We start from the raw sequence: 16,830 nt of genomic DNA on the forward strand, positions 1-16,830 counted from the left end.
TTTTGGGTATTCAGGAGCACTACGGTGATTTAAGTATGATATTAAAGGGGATAATAACCCCAGCGCTGTATACAGTAATATAACCCCCAGCGCTGTATACAGTAATATAACCCCCCAGCGCTGTATACAGTAATATAACCCCCAGCGCTGTATACAGTAATATAACCCCCAGTGCTGTATACAGTAATAAAACCCCCAGCGCTGTATACAGTAATATAACCCCCCAGTGCTGTATACAGTAATATATCCCCCCAGCGCTGTATACAGTAATATAACCCCCAGCGCTGTATACAGTAATATAACCCCCAGTGCTGTATACAGTAATAAAACCCCCAGCGCTGTATACAGTAATAAAACCCCCAGCGCTGTATACAGTAATATAACCCCCAGTGCTGTATACAGTAATAGTTTTTGGTCGGTGACAAAAACCTGGTTTTATCTCATTTTGTTCCAATAAACCCCCTTTATCTGCAGACCTGGAGCCGCCGTTGCTGTCGGTCATGTGATATTTTGGGTGATTTTCCCGGCTCAAACATCTCACTGAGCTGATGCTTTATGGCGATGCTAATGAAGTCCGTTCTCCATAGACTTTCATTAGTCAGAGAGTCAGACTGGGTGATTAAGACTCCATACACTGCAGAGTAAAGATGTTTACATATTGAGACTTCTACCTGTCATGCCGTTATTATCTGTACTGTTTGATTCTCTATAATGTTTTTTATTGCATTCTTTGAGTTAATTTAATACCCGCGGATAAAATGGTGACTCAACGTACCGGATACATTTCCATTCTTATTGTTAAGCTTGCTGTAGATCCCAGTGGGACGCTCCTTGTGTCCTGAACCCCGAACCGGTCAGAACGCAAAGATTTTTAAAGACGCGCTTTTATTAGCCAATCAGGCGCGGGACGTCAGCCGCGTTCTGGACATTTTATATTCGTAAAAACGTTGAAATGTTTCTGTTTAAAATAATTGAAGGAATTGGTGAAATGGTAACGCAGCATCCAGGCTGTTTGCTCGCTGCGGAGATGAGCGTAACATTTTGTTCAGCGGATAAGTCGTCTTGAAATAGAATGACTGACAGCCGTGTTGTCTGAGAGATGACTCTTGCGGAGTCTGTTGGTCACGTGACCACCGATAATAACCATAATCATTAAAATCTTACCCGTCGGAGGCAATTTCCTTCCCACTCCCTACGCCTGCCCCCCCCTAACATTTATTGAGCGGTGCAAAGTTTTTTGCAGGCGTCTCGAGTGACATATAACTCATTTTTAACAGATTCAAAAAAAAAAGAAACCTTCCCCTGCGATCCGCTGGGCGTCCGCGTGGATTCCTTTATTTCATTAACGCCAGCAACGCGGCGGCCAGATGATATTCCGCAAATAGCCGCGCGTCTTCATCTCACCCAGCCGGGGGAGCGCGCTTGGAAACGTTATTTTTGAGTTTGATTTTCAAGAGACCTTTTTTTTTTTTTTCCATGTCTTCTTTCCTCTGTAGATCCTTAAACTGTCTGCCTGGGAGAGAGAGAGGGCAGGAGGGGGGGAGTTTATTTCAAAGGAGGAGAAATGTTAGAACCAGAATCTAAAAGTAGAAGTTTAGATGGAATGGATGAAAGTTTTACTCTACTGAGAGGGTGGTGGATGAGTGGAACCGCCACCCAGCAGAGGTGGCAGAGGGTAATACAGTGAGGGTATTAAACATGCATGGGATAGACATACGGCTCCTGAATCTAAGACGAGACCGACGACTGATTAAGGTTTGAGTCTTTACAGCAGCCGTAAATGAAAAAAGGTCGCAAACCACAAAGAAGAAAAAATAAGAAATTTTATCTCTTTTGTGATTAAAAAATCATGTCTGAGGCTAGCGTATCGCGTGGCTTAAATGTCCCTGCATGGTCTGGACAGGGGTCTACTCCACGCCTGACCATCGCAGGCGGCAGCGCCGTCTTCCTCGTCCTCGGGTCTCGAACTAAGAAGAATTATCATACAGGGAAGACGCTTCGAGCGCACCGGGAGTCAAACTGCATGCGCGATCCCAAAAAATGGCTTTTTAATGAAGGCTGAGAACAGAACTTCTTTGAGTGAATACCGAAATTACGGCATTATTGAGAGAAAGTGGGGAGAACAAGTAACATTGATGAGAACGAATAGAATTATCCCTCCCCGCCGATCTCCAGAAAGATCATGACAGCTGCTTTGGCGTCGGCGAGGCATTTTTCTTTCTAATTCTTCAGCTTGTATGCTTTATTATTTTATAATTCAACCCCGTGTCTTCCCGGAACCCTACTGTGAGAAAATAATCTGTGTGCAAAACCGAGCTTCGGGGGATAGAAGGGGGGGGGGTTGGGTTTTTTTTTTTGGGTTAAATAACGGAACAAACAGAGAAAAAAAATTAGAAGTATTTAATTTCTGTCCCGGCTTCTAGAAAATCTCGCGCTGCTGAAAGCCAAGATATTTTTAGCTTTGTTTTATTGGCGGCCGCGTTGGGTTCTTTTTATAAGTCGGCAGCTCTGCGGAATCTTCCGGACAATTTAGCGACACATTTCTCGATCGCTGTTGAATACTTCGTTTGTAGAGCGTCTGCGAAATGGAGGCTGATGACACCTTCAAAAAAACTTTTTCCGCCTCGAATTTTTTATCATTTTTGAACGTATTGATACATTCTATCCATGCTCGAGAGACTAGTAATAATAATGTAACAATGTAAGTAACAAGCGCTCTCATAGGACGCAGGCATCGTCCATCCCTCTTGCACAAGTAGTTAAAGCTCTTAAATGTCCATCAAGATCCTCGCGTTCCATTGGACGAATGTTTGAGTTGATGTCTCCGTAGTTGACTTTCCATCCCAGAAGACCGGATTCATAAAGGATTCTGGAGCTCCTTCTGAAAATAAATCAATGACGAGGGGCTCCTGGAGGTCCAAGGGTAGGAAGCTTGGACATCTTGGTTGAAGTAAGTAGAATATGGCTGAGTTGAGTCATCTGCAGACAGAAGCTGGTGGAGCTGCCCCAAAGATACTTTAGCAGCCTTCTAAATTAGTGTCGCTCTAGGAAAGGAGGCTGATGTGTCTTATGGGGAGGCTGTGAGATAAAAAAGCTGCCAACCAAATGGAACAAAGTCATGGGCAGGCAGCGTGATAAGGTGGTTGAGAAGCAGTTGAGGTCAGGGCTGGCAGAAGGATTGTCGGTGCAAATCTACTCCAGACCTGTAGCGTTTAGAGAGGTCGGACAGAGTGAATCAGAGACAAGGACCACAAACCACAACCGAGGCCATCGGCGACCTCGTTCCTTTAGTAGAGTTGGGAAGAGCGCGTCTCGCCTCAGAAGGAACAAACATTTCCTGCAAACGCAGTTTGTTACTAACGAAGAAGTGATGATCATTTCACCTGATACGAGATAGAATCATGTGGATTTCACTCTGATTGGTTGCCTGATGAGCTTCTGACAATTAAAGTGAAATAGCGACAGTTTTGTTTCTGGTTTAATGCGTTTCATGTAAGGATCCGCTGGCCGCGTTCGCGCACTCGCACGGCGCTATGTTTTATTTATTTCTTTCCGTTTCGATTGTTCAGCAGTTTTATTTCACCCGCCTCGCTCGCGGAACACGAAAGGATTTGCAGATATATAAATAAAAGGGAAAATGGGAAAAATGCACGATCAGCTAAAAAGTGTATCTATTTCTTTTAATAAGATCTGCGTAACCCCCTCCTGGAGAATAAAGCCGCTGAAATCCAGCTGCCGTTTCAATACCAAACGGACAACGCGCAAACGTGGATTAATGCAGACCCCGCAACATTTCATGTGGCCAGAGAAGCGTTTTTACTTAAGTATTTTCAGTTTCTATGGCAACAGCCTATGACCGTCTACTTATGTGTCACATGAAAATTAAGCATTCCCTTAAAAAAAAGAATAAAATAAGATTAAAGTATATTTTCCGTAAAGAATTTGGCTTTTTAGCAATATTCAAAATACTGTAATGGGGGGGGGGTATATTTCATGGCTCAATCCAATAATGTTTTCTTATTATCCATGTTTGCTGGAATTTTACTACCTCTTTTCCACCCCATGCTGTTGGGAGGCAGAGTGATTACCTGCGCTCCGCGGGTAGCCGGAAGCATGCATGGCACAAGCCGACGAGCATTTCAAAGCCTCGTGCGTCTTCACCCGTTTCAGGACTGCGTTAGCCAATAGAACGTATCATGGCCGTGCGTTGCTTACCCCTCCGGCACTCGAAGGGTGAAGGTCGGTGGGCTGAGGGGCATATCACAGCACAAATCCACCAGATACATTTTGACAGTAACCCCCGCCACGGTCAGAGTCAAATTCCGCCTCGGTCGGGGGAGTTCTTTCCTGGATTCATTGAAATGATGAACAGAATGTAGCAGAATTTTTCATTTTTATTTTTGATGCTCCCGTCAGACGAGTCTCTTTTGTTCCGTATCACTCACCGTTCTTGGCAGTGGATTCCTGTTATCATTCTCTGCGTTTAGAATTTATCCAGAACATTTCGGAAAGGCTCAATAAATCCCGCAGCTCCGCTCTCGAAGTGCTTTCCGTAGGGTAAGAGCCCCGAGCTCCACAATCATATAAATGCAAATCCCAAGCAGCTAATCCTGGCCAGAGCGCATTGGAAATAAGAGGACACCTCAAGGTTCATTGCTGGTGCCACCAGAACACCCATAATATGTGGCATCGGCAGTCATTCCTGATTTAAGTATCCTGGCTATCCTACTAATGAAAGTCATTTAGAGAAAATATTCATGCCATAGGGTTATATTCTGGCATAGAGCCCCGCAGCCTGCATATATCACAAACTCCGTTCATTGAAGGAGAGGTCAAGGTAGTCCCTTTACAACGAAATGTTCAGCCTAAGAACAAAGGATGCCGACGCAAAAGCTTTCCTTCAAACATTTTTAATCAGAAAGCAGGGCTTTGCTTTTCATCCCATAATTATTATTATTATAATTATTATTATTAAACTAATTTTACCTGCAGACCTGGAGCTCACCATTGTAGGTGACCATGTGATATTTGGGCGCCGCCCACTTTCTCAGTGCTCACTGGGCTGAATGCTTTATGGCTGAGTGTGGTAAATATATACAGAATCTTTGATTTGCATTTACTTTCTCTTTAGCCAAACAGTTTTCTAGGGAGATAGATGGAACCTGAAAGAGATCACTGCTTTAATCGATGTTAGCGGGAGGACCAAAAAGAGAATCAGTAAAAGCCAATAAATATGGTGGAAATTCCCCTTTAAGGCTTGTAATTAAGCACAAAAAATATACAGAAGAAACTTCCATCCCGAGGAACACCTTGTAGATTGTGTCGGTGCTCGTAAATTGTGTCGCTCATCCCTTCCCATCTGCTGCGTGGTGTGTCTGTTTTCGGGACTGCACATTCCGTACTTAAACAAGGATCGTCCAACTCAAGGAGGGGGTTCCTCCTGTAGACTCAACAGATCTTGTTTGGGGTAAAACACCTGCAGGATTTATCACTCCTTCTGTGAATCGTCCTGATGCAACACCAACAAGTCAATAACAACAAACAATGATACAGAATGATAAATAAACCTGGTTAACAACGGAGTGCAGGGCTCTGGGGGAACTAAGCGGGATGGACAATTGTGAGGACATCATCAGTTCGGACCCCTGCCCCAACGAAATGTTTTTTTGAGTTACAAAGATCGTCAACTCAAAGCCAACCTAAGTAGTAATCCATCTATTCACAAAAAGTTGAGCCTAATGTCAAGTCTCTTGACGGAGATGATTACGGGAATCTTTCGAGGTGAAAGTCGTGGTCCTCATCATGTTGGACAGCTCTCTTGAGTTTTGGGCCAACGCGGACTGTTTTGAGTTGTAGCTCTTTTTTTTCTCTTCGATTGACAGCCCAACTCAAGTCGATATTCTCCGATTAAATGGGTTGCTACGCTTGGCTGTTCAGTTGCCGATCGACAGGGACCGGAGGAGAGCGAACCTTCTCTGTAGTCTCCTCGACGCTTGTTGCAAGAGGCCAGAGCAACTTGATTCCAATGTTAAACCTTTTTGGAATACACCCCAGGAACATGAGAACTGCATACGTAACACAGATGTTTTGTAAAGCTTGATCCAGATCTATGGGCAAAGAAACCAATTCAAGTCGACGGGCAAAATTTAGCTCAATCAGCAAAAACACTCAGTCTGTGATGGGCGTTAGCGTTTTCACTCGTCTTTGTTAATGATTTTCTGCTTGTACAGCAAAAAAAGATTATCTGCAACGATCCTATCTACTCAGGACAAAGACGAGTTCTAAAAAGAGACCTCAAAGTAATTTTTTTTTATTTTTAAGTGATTTTCCGCGTTTGTGTTGCCGATTGGCTCGGTGATCGTGCTGCAGCACGCGGTGTCGTGATTTCATCGCGATGCTCTGCGAGAGTTTATGGCAGGAACGTCTATTAGAACAGTTTCGGATAATTTATGACATATTAGAGTGGGTGCCGGCGAGAGTCTCTTAATCATTTCTTCTCTGATTTAAAAAAAAAAAATGTTACTATCAATATTCTCTGTGATTCGAGGCCCCCGAATGTAACATTTAGCCCCCCAGCTGTTCCTGATCCTGCCCTTCACTGCTTGTTAATGCCCCTCCGGGGGTAACCCTACTCCTAAAGTGCCAAGCGCCGAGCGGTCGCCCTAATCCGCCTTCCATTCACCTCTCATGACTTCAGTGTTTGAGGCAGCCCGCATCCACAGGCGCAGGGAGAAGGTAATCCTGCGTGGCAGGTCAGTGTGTTCCTTTCAGGAGGAAGCGCAGCACCCGCGCAGGATCGGGGGATAACAGGCCAGTTAGGAGCCGCATTTCTCTGGATATGGATCCGGAGCCTAGCCTTTGTGTCTGTCACTTCTGATTTGGATCAGACTCCGGTCTGCTCGATGGAGCGCATTCCTCTAGAAATACCGGCTTTACCGCCGTACAGCGCTACGGAATATGACGGTGCTATATAAATACCTCTAGATACTTTTTTTTATTCTGGAGGGAGGAACCAGAACCCTTCACAATGTCTTTATGTATAAACCTCAAAATCACATTTTATAAGCCATCCTATATATTTGTTAAAAATAACTAGTTATTAAAATTATTCTTACAATTTATGATCTTTGTATACGGAACCCGCATTGTCCCAGCTGCTGTGAACTACAACTCCCATCATGTTCACATAGAGGCTTATCTAGCTGGGAGCCCTTTGGCTGGCTGAGAGTTATGGTAGTGCGCTTGTGCTTTTACACATATTAATGTCTGTATTGTTACATTTTCATCATTTCATGTCATGGTATTAGGAGCGGAGCTGCTCGCGTTCATGTAAGGCTCGTCAGTTCATGTTGGGGGGGGAGGGGTTGGCTCATCCCGTTAATTGCCCTTAATTACCGCTGAACACAGCACCTTGTTTTTCCTTGACTTCTAATACGTTATTTGTACATCAATGATCCGCGCGCATCCAGGGTAACAACGTTTCTCTGCAGGGTATTTTTAGGGATCAAACGCTCTCTGTGTGCGCGGTATGTTTGCCCCGGATTATAACATTACATGTATTTTCTGTAATACAGTGGTGGGGTAATATAGTGGTGGGGTATTATAGTGGTGGGGTAGGGCTGGGGACAGACACCTGGACAGAGCAGGACTTGTATAAAAATTACCCCTTGGCCCCTCGTATATTAGTGAGAGAGATTAAAAAGTAATGTGAGTAGAGGAGCTCTATTAGATGTGAGTAGAGGAGCTCTATTAGGTGTGAGTAGAGGAGCTCTATGAGTTGTGAGTAGAGGAGCTCTATTAGATGTGAGTAGAGGAGCTCTATTAGGTGTGAGTAGAGGAGCTCTATTAGGTGTGAGTAGAGGAGCTCTATGAGTTGTGAGTAGAGGAGCTCTATTAGATGTGAGTAGAGGAGCTCTATTAGGTGTGAGTAGAGGAGCTCTATTAGATGTGAGTAGATACGCTCTATTAGATGTGAGTAGAGGAGCTCTATTAGGTGTGAGTAGAGGAGCTCTATGAGTTGTGAGTAGAGGAGCTCTATTAGATGTGAGTAGAGGAGCTCTATTAGGTGTGAGTAGAGGAGCTCTATTAGGTGTGAGTAGAGGAGCTCTATTAGGTGTGAGTAGAGGAGCTCTATGAGTTGTGAGTAGAGGAGCTCTATTAGATGTGAGTAGAGGAGCTCTATTAGGTGTGAGTAGAGGAGCTCTATTAGGTGTGAGTAGAGGAGCTCTATTAGGTGTGAGTAGAGGAGCTCTATGAGTTGTGAGTAGAGGAGCTCTATTAGGTGTGAGTAGAGGAGCTCTATTAGGTGTGAGTAGAGGAGCTCTATTAGGTGTGAGTAGAGGAGCTCTATTAGGTGTGAGTAGAGGAGCTCTATTAGGTGTGAGTAGAGGAGCTCTACTAGGTGTGAGTAGAGGAGCTCTATTAGATGTGAGTAGAGGAGCTCTATGAGTTGTGAGTAGAGGAGCTCTATTAGGTGTGAGTAGAGGAGCTCTATGAGTTGTGAGTAGAGGAGCTCTATTAGATGTGAGTTTATTGTATATTGAAGGGTTTCCCGTCATGTTTCTCCCATACTGGATCCACCATAAACCCGGCATCACCTCCAGTAACCCGCCAGCCTCCCCGCTCCCTGCCCGCCACAATCCGTCTCGCGCTCCAGGCCGTTTTCTCTGTAATATTTTGCGTTACTCTTGAGACGGATGCATAAATTAGGCGGCTGCCCTTTAACGAGCTTCCTGTCATCACTTCCTTTGAAAGCAAATTGCAGCTGATTAAGTTCAGGCTAAAAACCACACACATTTTCAAGCAGCAATCCGAAACTATGAATCATGGGGCGGACATTCTATTTGTTGAAACTGTTTCACAGAAAACAAATCACAGAGAGGGTAATTCTTCGAGTCACCCATAGATGGGGGGGGGGTTAATGGAGGAGGGTTGGAGACCGATGATCCCGTCGGATCGATTCACTCCCAGCCATCACATGGACTCCTCTATCATGCGCTGCCGTTAGTAAGAAGCATCTGGATCCAGAAAAGGGTGTGGTTCCGGATAACCGACCATGCGCAAGCATCTCCCTCTGTTAGCAAGTCGTCAAATAACATCTAAAAGCAGACCTGCCACCTCAAAAAAAAACAGATTAAAAATCTGTATTTTTTTTTACAATTATTTGTAAAAAAAAATAAAAAAATTACTGTATTTTTAAAAATAAAACAAAAACATAACACGGTTGTAAAATTGTCGTTATTTATCACTCTTTATTTATAAAAAGGAAAACAAATTCTGCAACGCCAAACAGTCGTCACAATAAATAATTGGTGTGATTATTGTACTTTTTTTTTAGACACCTTGGAACAAACAGCATCAGTTCAGCTGAGAATAAACTGTTTCCCAGCATGCACCTGGCACATCCGTGATTGGCTGTTCATTCTAGCATTCATTTCATAAGTGGCACAGGACTCAAGATGGAGAAGGGGGGTAGTTAGCATGTTCCACAGGCCAAAATGTACTTTTAAAATTGAATTAACCGTGCGTGGTTTTTAAAAAAATAAATAAATAAATAATAAATATTTTTTTTATGTTATTGTTATTAATGTAAAATATTTTTTTAAAACCTACAGGGAAATTCTGTAAGAACTTATTGGTATAAATGCAAATAGGACACGGCCCTTAGGTGCGTTAAACGCGTTGGGGGTTCAAAGCATTATTTTTTTTATTTATTTTTTTTGTATATTTTTAGATTTTTAGGCAAATAAACCCTGGCAGTGAAAGAGTTTCTGTTCTTTTATTTATTTGTTGCTGGTAGAGATGTTAATATCCAGCCTGCCTCGCTCCTCTGTCTCCACTTCATTTCCTTTGTTTTCTCTGTCTTTCGTTGCGTCTGCCGTCCCCGCTGCAATTTTAATCTGCCAAAATGGTAAATGTCATCATTTCTCTGACGCTGCCGAGCCGACGGCTTTGGTTCGAATGAATAGTAGGCGGAAATGAAAAAAAAAGGGTTACCCTGTGAATTCAGAAGTCTTGTCTCAATCTGCTGATACCTCGGCATTTATCTGTGCGGTGAATTTCCGATACGGCGCGCCGGCCTTTGGGGGAGAACCGCGGAGGATACTGTAATACCTCGGCTCTGAAGATTTAAGCTTCTATCCAAAGCGTGGAATAGACTCGATTACATTTAGGAAATTGAGAAAGATTTTCATGTAACCCAGCCTGCCCTGTGTGTCATAGAAACATAGACCCTGTCAACAGATCGGCCCCTGACGGCCCTTAACTAGTCACCCGTTTCTCCTGTTGTAAAGACTTAATCAGTCGTTGGTTTCGTCTTAAATTCAAGAGACCCAACCCCAAAAAGAGACCCTACCCCAAAAAAGAGACCCAACCCCATAGAGACTCAACCCCAAAAAGAGACCCAACCCCCCAAAAAGCCCTACCCAAAAAAGAGACCCAACCCCATAGAGACTCAACCCCAAAAAGAGACCCAACCCCCCAAAAAGCCCTACCCAAAAAAGAGACCCAACCCCCAAAAGGAAACCCTACCCCAAATAGAGAACCTAGCCCAGAAAAAAGACCCTACCCCAAAAGGATATCCTCCTCCAAATAGAGACCCTACCCCAAAAAAGAGACCATAGGGAAACAAGGAGGCTAGAAGTAATCATTTATCACAGGGCAGCTGAGATGTATGATTATTATTATTATTATTATACCGTTTAAAATATTATGGTTGCCAATAGATACATTGTATAAATAATTACAGAATACCCTATACACCCCTGGCTGAATACAGCACGTAGTTCTCTCTGGCACCTAACGGGTTAAGGACGGGCCCCGTTCAGTCATATTTTGATGAGCCGAGGCAAGGTGCTTTGGTTGGTTACTATGGTGACCTTGGTATCTTCTCCTTTATTTCCCTGTAGATGTGACTGCCTTTAACATCACAAACGCATCTTCCCTGCTTTATACTGACAGAACGGGGGCCCCGTCTGGCAAATAATAGGACATTGCTCGATTTAACCCCCGCATTGCAAGCCATCGTAGTGTCTGGATGTTCCTATTAGTAACCATATATATATATATATATATATATATACTTTTATCTATATGTACATTTACATTTTTAGGGCCCCGCGTTACTTCCTGCAAATACAAATTCACAAATTCACCATTTTCTGGACATTATGTATCCCGGGGGCTGTAAGCCAGCGGCTGCCATTAATGAGGTATCCGGGTTATGGGGTGTCACCTACTACCCCCCCCATGAGTAGTAGAATCACCCCGAGGTGAGCGGTGGCAGGGCCGTGTCATGTGACCTTCTGACACATCTGACGTATTATCTTTAGAACTCAGGATACTCTTTAGTCCGATACCGAACCCAGAAAAGATGAGACCTTGGCCCTAAAAGAAATTTCTAACATAAAAGGTGTAGTGTGACCGCAATGTCTCCTTAAACTGGTTACGCGTGTAAAGGTTATTAACCGGCCGGCTAATAATAAACGGGGTTAATAATAAATAGTTACCCGCAGTGACACTGGAATTATATTTATTTTTTATCATTATTTATCATTTTTTTCTTTATTATTTTTATGATTTCATTTTGTTTAAATTATTTTTTATTTTTTCTGAGATGCCTCCAGCCCAGTTTTCCCAAATACACCCATCGTGGTGCGTAGCGTGAGGTTAAACAGAGGTATAAATAATAATTACCATTATTTATTATTTTTAGAATTGTTATTTATTATTAATATTATTCATTTATTATTTTAATAGTTTTTTTATTAACAAACACACCCATTGCGGTGGGCACTGTGAGGTTTAACAGGACAGACCCCCTATCCGGAGATTTAAATTGAATATAAGCAGATAACGGTGATTTTATTTCCAATCCTGCAGAGAGCCCCCAATTCCAGTGTGCGGGGGGTTTCGAGATTATAACACGCGCTCGGCTATTAGGTAGATATATCTCGGAAAAGAACAGAGCCGGCTGATGATAAAGGAAATGAAAAAAGGGACATGGAGAGAAGTGAGAGGTGCGCTCACAGGAAAAAGATGAAAGGACGGCGCGGAGCTGCTGGAATTAAAAACAGAAACCCATCGGCTCGCTCCGTGATTTGGGGCAGCGTTGGATTCTGGGTAACAATATGCAAATGAGGGGTTTATATTATTATAATTTGTTGTTTTATATAGCGCCATCATATTCCGCGGCGCTGTACAATCTAGAGTGAATTGCAGCGCGTGTTTTGCTGCATGGCGTCAATTATATTTAATACCCAGTAACAGGATTGAAGCTAATGCTGATGAAAGGGGAGGAGTGTAACAATAGCCACACCCATTACAGACCATGCCACACCCACTCCTGGACACGCTTTACCCAGTTCAATTCCCGTCTGCCCCGCTATGCCTTTTTAAAGTATGGGGTGGGTACACCAGACGTTTCTGCACCCTGGGGGGGGTGGAATGTAAATTGTCTGCTGTTTGCACGCATGCGCTCGGATCGGTGCCCGTGACATGCGGCATTAATGAGCGTTTAATGCGAAGCGCGATGAAAGAAATGCGCCGGGCCGGATTGAAGTCACCTGCAGATGCGCGCGTTGTGTTCTGTTTGTGTTTAAGGGGTTACAATCAGAGACGCAGGTGCACAATTACCACGAGAAGCAATCAGAGGAATTTGGGAGGAACTCATCTCCATGACACCTCCACCGTTTGATTGAAAATGTTATTATAATCAGGTCGATCAGCGTTTGCATCCGTAAAATATATCCTTTTTTTTTTTGCTTTTTTGCCGGTTATGAGCGGAACTTAAAGCAAAAGTTCCCAATGTGTTAGAAACGCACGTTCTCCATCGCATTCCGATATACTGAAGAGATGCATATTGTTAAGTTGCTGGTTGTTGTTGATTGGCTCAGGAAGCTGTGGGGGGGAGGGAGAGAACGTCAGAACAGGAGATTGATCGGATAATGCTGGCTTTGCCACAGACTGCCCCCGATCTCGGGTTAATATTTAAACAGAGTTTTTCCAGAACTCTTTGTGCATTTTGTTATTCTCACTTCGGCGCTTATGGAGTCGACAGTGCGGGAGGTGTTCCACCAAATGCCCCCCACCCCCCGTTTCCTATTATATTCAGAGTATTTTGGGATTGTGTGACATTGACAAATATAGATAATACATTCTGTCATGACGTCAAGACGGGAACTATTGTACTGGCAAAGAGGCAATCACAGCGGGGGAGGGAAAGACAGAGACATAAGAGGAGAGAAGCAGAGAGAGAAGAGAGCGAGGAGAGAGAGGAGAGGGAGAAGCGAGTGGGGATGGAGCGGAGAGAGAGCTGTGTTAGTGTCACGGAGTGCAAAGTGAAGCCATGAGGCCAGATGTAATAGAGAGGGGAGAGGAGGGGAGAGGAGGGGGTGGAGGGGAAGAGGAAGATGGAGGGGGGGCGCGTAATTAAAAAACGTATAGTAAGTGCTGGAATGAGTGGGGGAGGGGACACAGGCTGGAATTAAGTATGATGTATGTACGTGAAATGTCTGTATGTTTGGAGATGTATATCCGTATATATGTGTTGGAGCTTTTCTCCCATTTTTAGTTCAGAAATGCTATTCTTCTTTCCTGTTCCTGGTCCGGTCGTTTAGCTCCGTTTTTTTTTAATCATTATATTTTTGTGCCTTCCGTCTTCTTTATTGGAGAAGACATCTGTTTGTATACGGAGTGAATTCCGTAGCTTTACTGCCCACACTTTTATTTCCCACAGGATCACCAAGACCCCTGTAGATCCTCTGCTTCTAGAAGAGGGGGTCCCTTTTTGCATTTTGTTGCCTTTCAGGCATCTGTGTTTATGGGATCTGTGATTAGCATACCTGAGAACTCTCCGGGTTTCGCCCGGAGGCTCCATGTGAAATGCAGCTTCTCTGGGTTTCGGGGTCATCAAGAGGAAACTCCGGGTCCTGGGAGTGGCGTTGAGGCACGCCCCACTCCCCGCCCACTTCCTCATTGAAAATAGTGTGTCCCGCAATGTCATCGGGACCGCCCACCTCCTACCCGCATCCCCCAAAGGGGGGGCTCCGGGTAGCCGTACAGTGATAAGTGGTATTTTGGAAGCTCAGTGTAAGGGGCCCAGCTGAAAATAAACGACCCCACGGCTCTGCGTTTGGCTTCGGACTTATTCTAGCACTGCCGTGGATCACCATTCACAGGATCTTCAGGGGGTCCCCAGCGGCTGGTGGGTCAGAAGCCGGGTCTGGTCGCACCGCCCTGTACCTCTGTTTATGACTCTAAACCCCTAAGGGATTGCGCAAGTCGCTTGGTGTAATAACAGACTGCGAACGGCTCGAACTGCTGTTTTGAGGCTCTGTGTTTGTTGAGTCGTAAACCGCGCTCGCCCTTCCTGATTACTGTCTCCTCCGCGAGTCGGCGAGGACCGGGGGATGTCACCGGGGACGCTTTCTGTGTACTGTCGTGTGCCCTGGCTTGCTTCTCTTTATCAGCCGGCGCACCTTGACTTCATGTCAATCCAATTCCCCATGTCACTGAGCACCTGGTCATCCGAGACGTTTCTACAACTCCAACCTAGAATTACCCGGCTTCGAAAATCAAACAGGGCTGCAAAAAAAGATGGGATTCATTACACGGGCAACTCACAGAAGCTGGAATACCGTATTGCACTCACACGACCTGCAAATCCATTTCACGTTGTTCCTCGCAGAGAACGAGCGACAGATCTGAGACTCAAAGCCCTTAATTGTAGATAGAACATAAGAGGCCCTTATTAAAGGAAGATGCAGGCACTTTAAAGGACCTCTCCAGTCCCCCATTTAAGTAAATGCATTGTGAACTTCATTTTTCACGGACTGCATACAAATCGGTGCAGGAATTCTAGAGTTAAGAACTGAGGCTTCTGACTCATTTTCCCCTCCCCCTGCCTGCTTCTTATGAAGCAGGAAGTGTACTTAAGTACACTTCCTGTGCGTGGACTGCAGCGCATGCCAGCACAACTCGCGTTCCCCTCTATATGAGGCAAAATTACGGTTACCAGATTGTTCCTTCAATAAACAATATTTTCTAGATTGCAGGTTTTAAGTGGCTGTAGGGTACATTTTTGGGGTACCGGACATGCGTGACCCCAAAATATTTTTCTGTGGTGTAATACAAAAGCAAAATCAAAGTGCTAATTGTTTTTTTTGACTCAAATTTAACCCCCCACCTTGGTTTTCACCTTCACAGGGTTTTTTTTCCATTATAAGGTAGAGCGAGGAAAGATCTATCTCTCCCTTATCTCTCTCTCGCAGTATGGGGTTATGATGCCCTGATTTCGGTCAGGATGAAAGGGAAACCAAATTAGATGAAGACGCCACCACGACCCACCCGCCATCAAAGGCCCCCTGCCAACTTCTGAAAGCCCCTTCTCTGTGAGCCCTCGACCGGCGATGATGCGTTTTATTACCGTCACAGATCCGATCTGGGGTTACATTGTAACATTATTATCCGAAAATGATTTTGAACGGCCCTGAAATACGTCACGACGCGAGATTGCCTGATTATCCGCTGCAGGCACTGCCTTTCTAATCAAATATCCAAGCTGCCCAAAATGAAATTAACCCTTGTGCTGTAAGTCGTGTAGAACAAGGATTCTCCTACATGCCTCCAGGGCAAAAAAAAGTACATCGAAATAGCAAATATATGCTTGTGGATGCAGCGAGCGCCATTTCAGTCCTTTAGAGGACATTTTCTAACCTATCATCCCTGGTAACCCCTGTGGAGGGAAATTCTCCTCTCTCTTTGCCGCTGTTCTGTTCCATTTATATTTTCAACCCAAATTCCGCTATTTCTGAAGAACCATAAATCTTCCGTTCTGCATCAGATGTAAGAAGCCATTCATTACGGACGGACAAATTGTTTGTTTTATCCGAGACGGATTATGCCGGATTCACCCATCCATGCTTGTTTTGCCTCTTGTGCGATAGATAAATTCTGGGCTAATTCTACCCAGCGCTGTTAGGTTAAGGGCCTCGCTCTCCGGAGAGATAACGTTACGGTTCTACACACTCATTAACCAATGTAATGATATTTACAGATTAGAATTTTACTTTTACTTTACAGAGCGGGTGGTAGATAAGTGGAACAGCCTCCCAGCAGAAGTGGTAGAGGGTAATCCAATGCATGGGATAGACATACGGCTCCTGAATCTAAGACGAGACCAACGGCTGATTAAGGTTTGATTCTTTACAGCATCCCATGGGAGCAGCCGTCTTAAATCCTCTGGATCCGCAGGATTATTTCTCCCCATTAAGTTATCTCTCCACTAGTGTTAAGTTGCTGATTGCTGTTTATTGTTTAAACAGCCTTTGTAAGGGTGGAAGGAGGCGAGAACTTCAGGAAAGGACATTGATTTGGTAACGCTGGCCCTTGACAATCAAAAACAATGAACTATAGGTGGTTCAATCAAATAAATAAATTAAAAGCAGGGATTGTGACAATTCCCCTATAAATGTGATTCCTCCCCGTATGTTAAATCGCTGTTGATAAGCTGTAAGCTCTGTGGGTCAGGCTCTGCAGGTTGTTCGAACTCTTTCTTGGACCTAGTGTTATTTTAATATAATTTTGCGGTGCAGCAACAAGATTTTAGGGTTAGATCTTTATTCCATATCCTAGTAAAAATAACCAAAACTAATAAAACTGGGATTTTCTGTGTGCCGTGGTTATCGTAATTATGTCTGCTCTTCAGTCTGGTTATAAGGCTATTTAATAGCTCCGACTCAAGACCCGAGCGCGCAGAATGTCTGATTATCTGATGGTTTCTGAAGTTCAGATCCGAGGACGCGGCTCATGTGAGCTCCCATTGGTCTGCGG

The 16,830-nt window shown here is 44.2% G+C and overlaps 1 protein-coding gene across 1 annotated transcript in view; it reads left to right on the forward strand.

Annotated features, from left to right (window-relative positions):
* Nucleotides 1–16,830, forward strand: part of CACNA1B (calcium voltage-gated channel subunit alpha1 B) — a 92,949-nt gene that overhangs the window by 10,489 nt on the left and 65,630 nt on the right. The gene's annotated exons all lie outside the window — the stretch shown is intronic.

Source organism: Spea bombifrons, chromosome 8 (genome assembly GCF_027358695.1).
Source record: "Spea bombifrons isolate aSpeBom1 chromosome 8, aSpeBom1.2.pri, whole genome shotgun sequence".
NCBI classification, from domain to species: Eukaryota; Metazoa; Chordata; class Amphibia; order Anura; family Pelobatidae; genus Spea; species Spea bombifrons.